General features: G+C 39.0%; 1 protein-coding gene across 5 annotated transcripts in view; it reads left to right on the top strand.

Moving 5' to 3' along the window:
* The window catches only part of LOC126183202 (ankyrin-3-like), an 892753-nt gene that overhangs the window by 865446 nt on the left and 13373 nt on the right, over positions 1-13934 (top strand). The window lies entirely within an intron of this gene.

The raw sequence follows: 13934 nt of genomic DNA, 5'->3' as shown, positions 1-13934 counted from the left end.
TCACCTCACCATGGAGAACAGAAACCAACCATCCTCAAGTATAATGCGACATTATTAATCAGTTGCATGACAAATCATAACTATTAACATGTGGGGGTATGAAGTGGTTTACACTGATGGCTCGATGGCTGATGGTCATGTTGGCTTCGCCTATGTTCATGGAGGTCATATAGAATATCACTCCTTACCAGATGGCTGCAGTGTTTTCACTGCAGAGCTGGCGGCCATATCTCATGTTCTTGAGCACATCCGCTCATGCCCAGGCAAGTCATTTCTTCTGTGTACTGACTACTTGAGCAGCCTACAAGCTATCGACCACTGACTGCTACCCTTGTCATCCTTTGGTAGTGACCATCCAGGAGTCCATCTATGCCCTGGAACGGTCCAGTTGTTCAATGGTGTTTGCCTGGACCCCAGGTCATGTCGGAATGAACTTGCCGACAGGCTGGCCAAACAGGCTACGCGGAATCCACTTATGGACATGGGTTTCTCTGAAACTGACCTGCGTTCAGTATTACGCAGGTCACAAGGTTTTGCGGCTTTGGGAGACGGAATGGCATAACCTCTGTACGCACAACAAGCTGCGTGCCATTAAGGAAATTATGAATTTGTGGAAGACCTCCATGCACGCCTCTGTAGTTCTCTGTTGGCTCTGCATTGGTCATATGTGGCTGACGCGTGGTTACCTCCTCTGTCGCGAGGACTCACTTCGGTGTTGCTCAGGAATGACGGTCATCCATCTCTTGCTGGACTGCCCACTTTTATCTACTCTGTGGTGGACTTTTAACTTTCCCAGCACCCTACCTTGGGCGACAATGCCTCAACAGCAGTTTTAGTGTTACATTTTATTTGTGAGGGTGAGTTTTATCATTTGCTCTGAGTTTTAGCACATGTCCTTTGTCCCTGTGTGTCCTCCACTCTAGTGCTTTCAGGGTGGAGGTTTTAATGTGTTGCAGAGTGGCTGCCAGCCATGGTAACCTGCTTACTTGTTTTAACCTCTTCTACCTGTATCTTGTATCTTTGTGGTTTTCTTGTCCCCTTTTGTCCATTTAAGTGTTTGTTGCCCTTCAGCCATTGTTGTGGTTTTTCATTTCACTCTGTTTTGTGTTGTAAGTCTCATTGTCTTATTCTCAACCTTGTGGTATTGTTTTCTTCACAACAAGGGACCGATGACCTCGTAGTTTGGTCCCTTCCCCCCCCCCCCCCCCCCTCTTTTAAATCAACCAACCAACCAACCAACTATTAACATGTGTCATGCCATAAACCAACATTACTGTTCTTAGTAGTTATGATTTGTCATGTATCTCAATAATGATGTCACATTACACTTGATGATGAGCCATTTCTGATAAAAACTGGTTGTTTAATAAAGTGACAATACAGCTACGTGCAAACCATTATTTTCAAAAATTCCTAGAAACTCTAAATTATCACCTCCTCAAAATAAAATAATGTTTTTATCATTTGTTTCATCACAATGGAAATTGCTTGTAGGATTTGATTCATTCAAAACAATTTTTTTACGTAAAATGAAGTAAGGGCTTGCCTTAGATTATAAACAACTTGCCAAAACATTAAAACTGTGGTCACTAAAAGTTCAAGAGCAATAGATGAATATCACATTGAGTACATTTTGCAAGTAATAACTTGCAGCTCTTCAGGAACATTGTGAAATTCAACACCTTTTGAACATAAACCATGCTTGCACTTGATTTCACAGTAACAGTCATAAATGTTCCCCTTGATTATACTGTCGTGTGTGTCAACAACATTAAACAGTATCAAGCCCCCAGATCTATGATATTTTGGAAACTGGGGCAAAAACTTGATAGTGGGCCTCTCCCCCTCCCCCTCAAGTGTTTGAGATAGGACATCAAGGAGGGGGGCTGGGGGGGGGGGGTGGATGTTTGTTTCAAAAATATGTTCATGTAGTGCACATCTTTCAGAAGAGTTTGATATATAAAACATATATGTTCAAGGAAATGTTAAACATGTCATTCAGTCAAGCAAACTGCCATGCCTCTTCATACAACATTCTTCTACGATATGCCACTGTATTCCCCTCTGTGGAATTGAGACAGTGGAAATTAAATTTCCTGTGGTGCCTCTCCTGCTCCCAGTCAGCTGGTTTGACATCCTACATCCCTATAAAAAAATAAAAAAAAAATAAAAATAAAAATAAAATAAAATAAAAAAAAAAAAAAAACCCTCAGTTAATACTGAGTGGGATTATTTGCGACAGAGAATAAGAACTCCTCAGAAAATTTGCACTCTATTGCCTATTAGCTAATAACTTTCTCTTTTGTTTGATGTAAAATTAAATACAGGAAACATAAAACCAGTAAAGACAAGAGACAAGCAAGACACAATGAGTTCAAAAAGTAGTGGCCCAAAACTTTTATATAAATTTGGAATCATATTCTTCCATATAATTTGTGTGATGTACTCGTTTCTTCTCCTTCCTCATTCTAACAATCTTGTCACCAGTAATTGTGTAACTATTCCTGCCATTGTCAAAAATTATTCCCCTGTTAACGTCACTAACCCTGCCAGAATCACCGGTTCAGTTATCCTGCGTCTGTTCTCTGGTTAGGTTTTATTATATGTTCGTACAAGGCCTTTTCCTCGCTATTCCAAGAACAGAACTTAAGTGGCTGCCAACCAGTGACTGTGCAACTGGCCATTAGTAGTGTGGCGATCTGGCAAAAATGTTCTTTCAAAATTTCATTTTCTCAGATACACCAAGAAGATAATATGTGATCGTTCTTTCCTGTTATTCCTATTAGTAATTTATTTCCACCTTGGTGGTTTGAATCTCTGGATTTTGCTAATAATTATAACAATGGTGTTCATTCGCACACCTAGTCAACCTGTTCAGGTTTATTTGGCTCAGCTCATACAGCCCTGTCTCCTTTTGTCTGCGGGAAAGTTTTTTATTTCTAGATGTGACGGGCTTTCCTCTGGCAAGGACATCACATACACTATGGCAGAGACATCACATGCACTCTGCATGCATTCAAAAATCAACTTAGAATGTGTTCAAAAATGTTCAAAAACCAACTGAGACGCATTTCAAAATCATATGAATAATTGATAGACCAATGTGCGCTGAATGCTAGGCATTTTGTGAAACAAGGTTTTTTTCTTCTTCAAGAATATGAACTTGGTGCCCCCTGAAATTGCTGTATGGGGCAAATACACCAGTTTGTGCTGCATCAGGCCTGACACAAATTTAGGACGTGCCCATGACTTTTTTCACCTCATTGTACATCTCTCTGGCTAAAGGGAATTATGCTGGAGACAAGTTATCAGTCTGACGGAACACCACTCATTTTTTGTTACCTCCAGCCATCCAGACTCCCAAAGATGCTTGGACAATCTTCACAAAAGTAATACCATAGCATACAGGGGAATGACACAGTGAGTTTTAGAGTTTACATCATGTCTCTCCTTGGCTATAATTTGTGGGTTCATTTCCCCTAATTCCCACATGACCTCGCATCCAGCAGAATGATATGACATTCCTATCTGGAAAAAGCGAACAGTGTCCGACTTTCCTGTTGGGAACAGCCGCTGAATCAGAGAAGATGAGGAATTTTTGTGCCTTACGACATTTCATCTGATCAAGATTGTGTAAAGTTCAGCATTAAATACTGTATATTTCAAAATGGTAAAGAGCAGCAGTTAATCATCATTTCAGTTCTCGCTTTATTAGAGCAGATTCAGATTTTGGATGGTGACTAGCTATTATCAGTGCAGTATTTTGGAGTTGTTATACATGCCCAAGTACATCTACACCTGTTGTTCAGGCTCTTGTCACAGTTCAATTAAAGACCACTATATTTGAGAGGCATACCATGAAGATACAGTTGAGGCAAACTGTGGAATAACCAATTGCGTCATCAGTGTACACTACCACAGGGTTGCAGTATTTACTTGAAATATTACAACATTTTGTCCTGTAAAGGTAATACAAATTACAGGATTGTATGTGCTCAGCCAATTAAAAATTAACCAAGACTTAGTAATAACCAAGGTGATTGTTTTACAATTTTGTATGAAGATGAGGATATTCTTGTCTGCCAGCCTCAGTTCAGTCAGCTGTATCATCACAAACTCCAAATGGGTATACAGATTTTAGGCACCTGCTATACATGTATTCAGTCATAATCAATTGTAGTGAAGCAGTAGCTTCACCGAATGCTAGCGGTGACTCTCCAGCCTCTGTACAAAGCCTGAGTAAGGGTCTGGCCCTGAAAGCCCCAGTAGCTAATCTGATGCTGTCATGTTACACTGAAGTGAGCATGTTAGGATATGAAACCCTCACTGATCAGTGTACATGGTGTTCAAAAAGTGTCCAATAAGCTTTCAGCAGAGAGTACTGGTCAAAACTAGGAAAAGATACCATAAACATATGTCCAGAAACAAACATTGGTTGAGCAATGGCAATTCCATCCTATGATGGGTATGCTTGTGGACACTGCAGGGGTTGCTCACTGTGGTTACCACTCATTCTGACACACCTTTCAGTCCTCTTTCTGGAACAGTAAAAACAACTTAGATTTTGTAATACAGATATGACAGACGTCCCTGTAAATGTGAACATTGTCGATGGATGTGCAAGACACTAATGCCCTAAAATGTCTCCGTTGCCAGAAATATAAGTGCTGAAGATCAGGTAAACTGGTAGACCATGCTATTAGATGATGCTGTCATATGAGGTGTAGAAAATGGGTTGACATCCCACTGTGCATAAACCACATCCAGAGGTAACATTCTACAATAGTGCCTGTAATCTGTTGCACAGGAATTGGTGATTTGCTTAATAAAGTGTGAGGTCCTAAAAGTCAGTCAGTCAGTCAGTCACCATTAATGCCTACACATTGACCCTAAAGTGAACCTTTTGCTAGTTTCTGTGATCACTCCAGGAATTGAAAAGCTACTCACATGTGTTTATTTCAGTCATATACTTTTTCACTCTGCACAAATCCTACATTATCCATAAATAAAGTGCAAGCTGTGAACTCTGGATTTTCAGCAGCCCATTTTAAAATTCATTGACTTTGGGGTGTTGTGGCTTAAGAACTAGCATACACACAGATAACTTAACTGCCCATAAGAAGTGAATGTGCAGGAGCATGGTTTATGTCTTCAGTAACTACAATTCTTTGCACAGTTGTTTCAAGATTATCTTCTACTCGTTACAACACACACTACTGCATATATGATGTGCAATCTGTGCTAGGTGTACCATGATTGCTGCAGATGATCCCATGTTTGAAAGCCATTGGAACACACTGTTGTACATCTTTTTTTCCAGATGAAATGCAGCATCAAGGATGTCATTTGGCATACACAACATGTGCCTGTTGATTAATGTCATTGGCTAAACCATTACAGAATATAATGTCTGCCATTTCGTATGTGGAACAATAGGACTCTATTTCACTGTTTACGTTGTCCATACTCCAGGACTCCTAACTAGCACAACCTTCAAACGGAATTTACAGAACAACTGATGTGGGAGACACTTATAAGTGTTTTGTCTGACAGCAGCATCACAGTCAAGAACTAAGTACAGTGACTAACATAATAGCCTTCATCTCAAAATGATTTGTTTCTCTACATATGTTTATAGGACTTCTTTTCTACTTTTGAACAGTATTATCTCCTGTAAGAATATAGGAGACCTTTTTTTATCGCCCTGTGTAGCACAGCTATAATCTAATTGGGATCAAGTAAAACTACTGTAAAACTGTTAGAGCTACCATCTACTTGTCCCAAATTTCTTTCCATGCAGACATTTTAGAATATTCAAGGCTCTGTAACATCTTACCTTTATATCTGGCAACCATGTCCTTTCCCATCAAAAATCTCTCGAACAGTTTAAAATAGATAATGATATCTCACAACTGTAGCAGATGTAGATTTTAAAAAAAAGGAAGAGTCTAGTTAAACAAAACACGTACAATCTAAATCTGGATGGCCAGATGAAGACAACTCCATTCTCCCAAATATGATGCCAGTGTCTTAACAATGGTACTGTCTCATTTGGTTGGTCCCTATTGTACAACTTTGTTTTGATTACGCACAATTTGCACAAGACGACATTTAGTATAAAACATAGTTTTGCGATTTATAGCTGCACACACTAGTGACTGCTGGACCACGAATATGCTGAAATGCCCCATGCACTAACTGCAGCCTGTTTGGAAGCATGTAAATGTGTAACTATGTCCATGCACATCTTCATGTCCTCTTCTTAGTCAGCCTGAAAAATAGTCAAATGTTGAGTGATCATTGAAGGACTGGAAGATGCTGTATGCTCAAGTGAGAAAGCATTATTAGCAACTGACAGAGTTGGAATGGAGCCATCATTGTGAGTCTCCATTTGGCAGCCTGGTTGAATCATACAGTATCCAGAGTTGGGGGGCATTCAACTGTGACAGTGGCCCAGTGTTTGACTGTACAGGAATGTGAGGGCAGGTATAATTGATGTCAATGTTCCAGACCACAATGAGAGAGCATTGCTGTAGAGTGCACTGGGCACACCATAACCCCTTCACATTTGTGACTGTATCTGAAAGAGTAATGGACTTTTTGCAACATTGTGTGTCATCCTGCACCATTGGTTAGAGATAAGCAGTAGTCACACTGAGTAATTACTACCCTGCACATAGCCTGCCATTAACACTGCATCACAGATGACTGTGCTTCGAGGAATACCATGACTGGGAATGCTGACGATGGCATCTCTTTGTTTTCACCAATGAATCACTGTTCTGCACTACCCCAGATGACAATCATCAGTGAGTGTGATCATGACCTCGAGAGAGGTCTCATTGTTCCATGTTTTGGAGAATAAGTGCAGTGGTCTTCCTGACCTCATAGTGTGGAGAACCACAAGTGTGACATTAGGTCATGGCTGGTAGGTATTGAGGAAACTAATGGCACAACAGTACATCATGGACATCCTGAGTCCTCACATGTTACCCATGTGCAACGGTATCATGATGCAATTCTTCAACAGTCCAATGCTTTTCCACACATGATGTGTCATTGAACTGTCTGCATAAAGTTACGGAGTAAATTAGCTAGATTGTTAAGATTTTTTTTTTTTCTGAAGTGCTGGGACAGTGACCTCATTCTGGTGTTTGTCAGAGTGACAACTTCAATACAGTCAGTAAAGTTTGGCCTCATGTTAGTGAAATCACTGGACGTAGATGTTTTTTGACACTCCATAGTCAATTTTACAGAGAATGTTTTGGACTATGTGCTGCTGTCATTATTTTGGAAAGGCTTCAACTTCACACCTACACCTATAACTTTGCCTTTGATTGATTTCAGTAGTGCTGTTGAAGAATCTGTTAGATCTCTTCAGTGACACAGCAGAAGAAATAATGTATGAAACATGTTGCACACTTGTGAGATCTCCATCTCAGAAGAGTAATATTTCGTCCCTGGAAAGAGCCACACTATGCAAGTTATGGGAACACCCATCACATGGTGGTCCTTCCAGCAGATAATGGAAATGCCGCTGTGCTGTTGCCATGTGACATCTATGACCAGAAGATTTACAGCTTGTTGAGTGATCCAACATACAAGATGTAATGGTGGCGAGGGTGGTTGCCTCCTGCACCAATGGCTACAATGGGATTTCCAGGATGGTTCGATATGAGCAGAGATTCTCTGCTGAAGAAGGATGAGGTGTGCAGCAGAAAAATAACTGATCAAATGTACAATAACTTCTTTATTAGAGTTAGTTTACAATCATTGGTATGGAACTGCAAGTAACAGTGGAGGACGAGGTGAATATCAAATTCCCCAGTGCATCAGTCCTCAGCTGCTGACTGTGCACCCTGCTACTGCTACTGCAGCTTTGCCAAATTCTTGGGTTCCCCATTTAAGTAAGGTGTGGCTGACAGCAGTTGCTACAAGAAAGTCTGGCTGCATCACACACCAGTGCCCAAAGTGTAGAGATCATCTGTTGATACTCTGACAAGACAGTGGATGGCTGGAAGTTCACACCATGCTCCTGGCATGGCAGTTAATTGTGAGGCTGCCATGGTATCCAGATGCCTAGGTAGTAGGCAGCCACTCATATTCTGGCACTGGTAGATGTGTGTGCATCAGCACAGTGCTGAGCAATACAGGTTCAGCATTATCTAACTGCACAGCTGCTCAAGTGATACAACACTAGTTTGGGTGGGCTTAAATGTAGCTACTCCCCACTGACTTTGCAGTTGTGGCAGCTTCTGTGTGTCATGCTGAATTATCTTGACTAGAGGCAATGACTTATCATAACCAGCACTGGGTTGGTCTGTAGTACTTCCTGGTGAGTGGCATGGTTTTCTCATATGGTAGGTTGTGACACAGAGGAGGTGTTGGTCTTCTCAGCATATGGGTTGCTGACTGACATTTTGGTGACTCAAGTGTGGTCTGATTACTGTCCTGGTGCTCCGTCTGGCTCCAAGTCCCACTATGTTAACTTTTTTCCTCTATGGAAAAAAATCTGCCCTCGGATTCTGCTGAAACAGACACTGGTTTATTTACAATTATTTATACTACATATTTACACCTTCACTCATGGTGTGACTTTATCCTTAGCACTATTTGTACTTTCTGTCCAACTTCACCAGCACATGGTCTTATACAGAGGTCTTTGTTCATGGTTCACTTTGTCCTTCATTGAACTGCTCCTTGTTGGTGCTGTTATGACTGGTTTGACCTTGTAGATTGAAGGTTAACAGGGATTTGATTTGTGCTACTTTGCACTTGAAGTGGTAGTATATGATTCCTATTACTGATGCGTCAGTTTTGTGTAGCTAACATTTAAGTAGGTAAGTAGAGTCATGATTGATGTGCGATTTAGGTAAGTGAGGTTTTCCACAAGTACAATTTTGATGGTCAGGTACATAAATCAGTGTCTGGGTTATATTCAGGGTGGTAGTTCCTGTTATGGTGGCAGGTAATTCGAATGTCAGTCCAGATGTACCACATTGATTACCATTTATGAACATCCTACAGCTCTGTATATCTATTCACTGTGTGCTGCTTTGTCAATCTTGCTCATAAAAAGTACAAATAATAGCTGTGTAGTGTGATACGGAGTATAGCCAGTGTAGATCTACTCATCAGAAAAACGCTGATCAGTCTGTCATTACTTACTTTGGACATTCTATCACAGATTTCTGGTGGTGAAACAAGGTAAACTCACATGACCTGGGAATGGTACATACCTGTTTTGCAGGGCAGATGATGATTCCCCTGGCTTGGTGGTGTAGTAATTCCTGCAGAGGGAGCAGGGCATGGGATTGTCCATTCGGGGTCACCAATAGTATTTCGTGCACTTTCAATTGTACGAATTTTTGTACGGCTTTCCGCACTATGTGGTATGTGTGGAGGACATAATACTCAAACCCATAGTCCTTACAAGTTAACAGTATTTGAATATGAATTTTCAAGCAGTGCCTACTTGTGTACTGGTAACTGTGGCCATACGGTAGTAGACTTATAAAATTTCTTCCTCTACTGCTGTTAGTAGCTCTAAAGGAGTGGGTACATCCATTTGTTTTTCTGTAATCCTTCCAGGAATTAATCTGGTGGTAGCAATATTAGTATTAAAAGCCTACAGTGCTGTCAGTGGATGCATCATTAATACTGTCTGCAAGGTTGTGGAAAAATTTTGCAGTCACTATCAGTGTATCTACATTATCCATACGGTCCCTAAGTATGCGTAAGTCATGATTAGTTGTGGTGAAGGCCCACAGCTGTGTAGTATTGCTTACTATGCATTTTTCCAGACTGGTGAGCTGAGTAATATGTAATTCTACTGTTTCCTGGTTCCCATCCACCTCTGCCTGTACTTCTGATGTCTTGTTAATCTTACCTAGGTCCCCCCACATTGGCTGTTCTGAAAACTATTTCAAGATCCAACCACCTGTGTTTAGCCAATCTTTTTTTTGTGCACTCTCGTGAGACTAACTCTGTAGTCTGATGTAGCTGCCTCTGCGGTCATGCAAAAGCTGGCCACCACAACTGATACTCTCCCTACATATTACTGAAACTTGCCCGGTTGGGCATTGTGCATTGTAATTTGTCAAATGAGTTTTCTAACCACCAAATTGGTTGTGTATTGTGCATTTTAATTTGTCAAATGTGTTTTGTAACCACTGAATTCCATTCTCCAGTTGAGAAATGTTGCAATCTAACCTTAGGGTCCACTATTGGCCCGACATTATCACGTCCAGCTGCCATGTAAACAAGACACCACTTGTTAGAGGATGTACCTTGAGGGCTTCTACCACCCTGCAACAGCATTGTTGATTTAGTATAACGAAGTTCCCAATGTTCATTTTCCTTTTCACCCAGAGCCTGATACCTGGTGCTGGAACTGCTTCTTCTAATCCTGGGGTAAAATCATGTGTCCTAAAGGAAGGGGAAATCCTGTTGTTAGTTTATTATTCTTGCTCATGTTCTAAGTGTGTAGCGATGTGTCAGGATAACTTCAGGACTGTCTTCATTTTCTTGCCTAATCTTTTCCTTCTTCCTTTCTCCCAGATATTCCCCTCCCCTCTTCTAAAGAGACTTTGGACAATGGATGCAGCACCTCTATGGTTCCCTTAAAAGGATGAATATGACTAATATACACTACTGTGGGGCTAGTTGAAAGTTGCAATTTGATGTTAACAGGTGATGTCATTCCTATCACCTGGTAAGGTCCAAGTTAAAGTGTCACAAACTTTCTTGTCTTTCCTTTTGGTATATACAAGTTTATCATCATTACCCATTTGCTCACATGATACTTAGATAACACTACTTTCTTATTACAGGTTGTGTCTTGCCAAGTGAAAGCTTTGGTGCTCATCTTTTTCACCTGTCACCAAATAGTTTTTAACCTTTTACAGACGTTTTTCACTGACATAATATCACTTTCTGGGGGAAGCTTTCAGAACTCAAAAGGGGAATTTCAATTTTGTGGAATTTCAAATTATATATTCCTGTGATCTATGGAAGTAGGGCATTGAAGTCATTGTGATTTAAGTTGTAGTAGTTTAACATTTTTGCAGTTGTGCAATGGATTTTCTCCATTTGACTGTTTGCCTGTTGATGGAAAGCATTGGTTCAAAGTTTCTTAATGTGCAATAGTAGGCATAAGTGGTTCATTAAATCAGACATAAAATTTGTCCCTTGGTCAGTTATTATTGTTTCAGACAATCTGAATTTTCCAGGACAGAAAGGAGGTCAGCCTCAGTTGTAATATCGTCTGTATTTTTTATTGCAGATCTGGGTTTCAGCTAACAGAGCAGTTATCGTCAGTGCATCATAATAATCATGTAGACTCAACATAATTATAATTACATATATTCAAATATAACTTAATCACATGCAAGCACTGGTGTTAAACTAAGCACATGTAGGAATTCCCCAGTTAAGGAAAGGAGAAAAATAATTTTTCAGTATTGTAGGTATCTAAAATTAAGACCTATTGAAAGTGAAATTTAAATTTGTTTATAATTGGTGTGTTCATTACTAATACATTGTTTCTGATTAGTAATTTCAGTTGAAATATATAGTTTCACACTTAATTGCATCATTCACAAATAAATTTTTCCCTCTGTTGCCATAGGCAGAAGTATGAACAGGATACCCATGACTGAACACACTGTAACAGGAAGTGGAACCATGTTATGTGACCTTTTTACTGTGTTTGTCATGTAGCATCTAAATGAAATCACCTATCAGAAGAATTTATAATGCAAATTTGTGAATAAATTCAAAGAGCATAACATTTCCATCACATACTTGTTGTTGGTACAGCACTAACCACATTGCCCATGGATTCTCTCAGTGGAATGAGAATCTTGCATATTGTTGATCATCATGGAAAGAAAATATGTTTCTTATATAGATTTTTGTTGCGTGATCAGGATGGATAGGTCCCAAATCTGGAGCAATTACTGCATGATACAACATGGCTTCAACTAGCCCCAGAGGCACTAAACAGCTGCCTTGTAGCTGTACAGCATTGAATGAATTTAGATGTTCCATTATGAGATAATATACTATAATAGATATTTTTTGTACAAGTACGATTTTTAATTATATCTGTCCCTGAAAGTCCACCGGGATCATACTGGGAGAATTGACTTTGGCATTCATGGAATAAATACAATGTAAACAACATTTTCTGTAGTTGTGCATAACACTTTCCAATAATTAAGTGATAAAAGAGATGGAATACATTTATAAATTCAGTTGACCTTTACCATTCAAAAGCATTCCTTTCACAACGTTTTATGAACAGAAAGGTGGAGCAGAAGGCTTTGTTTGCAATTGTTAAAATTCCAGCTACCCGCGCAGGGAATTTCACTTATACCATCTGCCTGCTAGTGTTGTAATGCACACAATTTCAACTTTTCACAGGTGTAACAAGATATTTTCCCTTTTTCATCAAGACAAGACAGAAACTAAACATCCAAATTTCCACTGTATCATTGTGTATACACAGTGTTCATTCAGCAGCATATGCTTAAATATTTTTACAAGAAATTCTTCTGAAAAATTGAATATCAAAGATATTAGGGTCATATCAGAGATTAGGATCATAACAAATTTTATCAGATTTAGCTGTACAAAAGATATTATTTTTAAGTAATTTTAAAATTATCTGTCCTCTGTCACTTAACTCTTTACTGTTACTTCACTGTGAATATAAATATAATAATGTTTTCTGATGGATTACACTTCAGTATCTCATCATGGGCAATGAGAATATTTCATTTTCAGTGCATAAAAGTGATGGTTCTGGCCACTTTCCTTAAACAAATTTAAAAGTGTATTTAGTATGTTTGCATTTTGCATGATAAACATAAAATACATATTTTGTTATGTCTGTTGCATTCATATGTTATAATTTCTTTTTTCTTAACATCTTTCATTGTGGTAATGTAGCTACAAATTGTTCATAGAAAATTGTTTAATGAACTAGTCATGTCCGCAGGTGAGACTTGTGTCATTGGAAAAAATACCTGTACTGGTGCAGTACTTGCACTGTTGTTACCCAGAAGTACCAGCAATATGCTTTTCTGTACTTTCTTGTAATTCCTTTGTAGGTGTACCTGGAGATGGAGGCAAGAATCACGGATTGTTTTTCACTAACGTGTAATAATTTAACCCATGTGTCACATGTCTATTATGCCCCTGGCTAGTCTTATCTGGTAGCGTGACTGTATTATCTGTAACATTATAAATGCACTTTACAGCACACTCTAATGAAAAAAAAACACCAAAACATAATGATTATTTCTATCTTTAATACTGATCTGAAGAATAACATTTTTTCTTGAAACTTACCTCTCCATTTACTCTTCTGATCATACAATTTGAAGGCATTTTTATTGTCAGTTTCCACTCACTGTGCCAGAACTCTTAGAAAATTAAATGCAAAGCTTTGAGAAACTAAATAATGGAGAGAGGCTTTGCATTCACGTATTACCATAAAAGGAAATCCTGATTATACCTGTACAATAAAAGTACTATCACCTTTCTTCAAATGCAGTTCACACTCAATTCCATAAAGATCCACTACAGTATCCAAAACAAATTAATGTCTGTTACTTACAGGTTCCACTTACATTACAGCTGTTGTTCATAGAGTTATTCTATGCAGTATTTATCAAGAATCTGCCAAAATGGGATTTGATTTGTCTTAATACTATGAGTCTTAATATACTTAATTATACATTAAATGTATTAGGCAAACACAAGTGAGACATCCACTGGGAAATGTATTGGTTCCATGTAAACATAATCTTTAGCTTTGTTTATAAGATGAGCTTTTACTTCATGGCAGCATAGTGCAGAGATGATCTAGATCACAATATAAGTCTGAGAGACTAAGACTAAGATTATATGTCTCTGTGAAGTAGGGG

The sequence above is a fragment of the Schistocerca cancellata genome, chromosome 4 (assembly GCF_023864275.1).
Source record: "Schistocerca cancellata isolate TAMUIC-IGC-003103 chromosome 4, iqSchCanc2.1, whole genome shotgun sequence".
Classification (NCBI taxonomy): domain Eukaryota; kingdom Metazoa; phylum Arthropoda; class Insecta; order Orthoptera; family Acrididae; genus Schistocerca; species Schistocerca cancellata.
The sequence above is the reverse complement of the archived record's forward strand: the minus strand, read 5'-3'. Positions and strand labels throughout refer to the sequence as shown.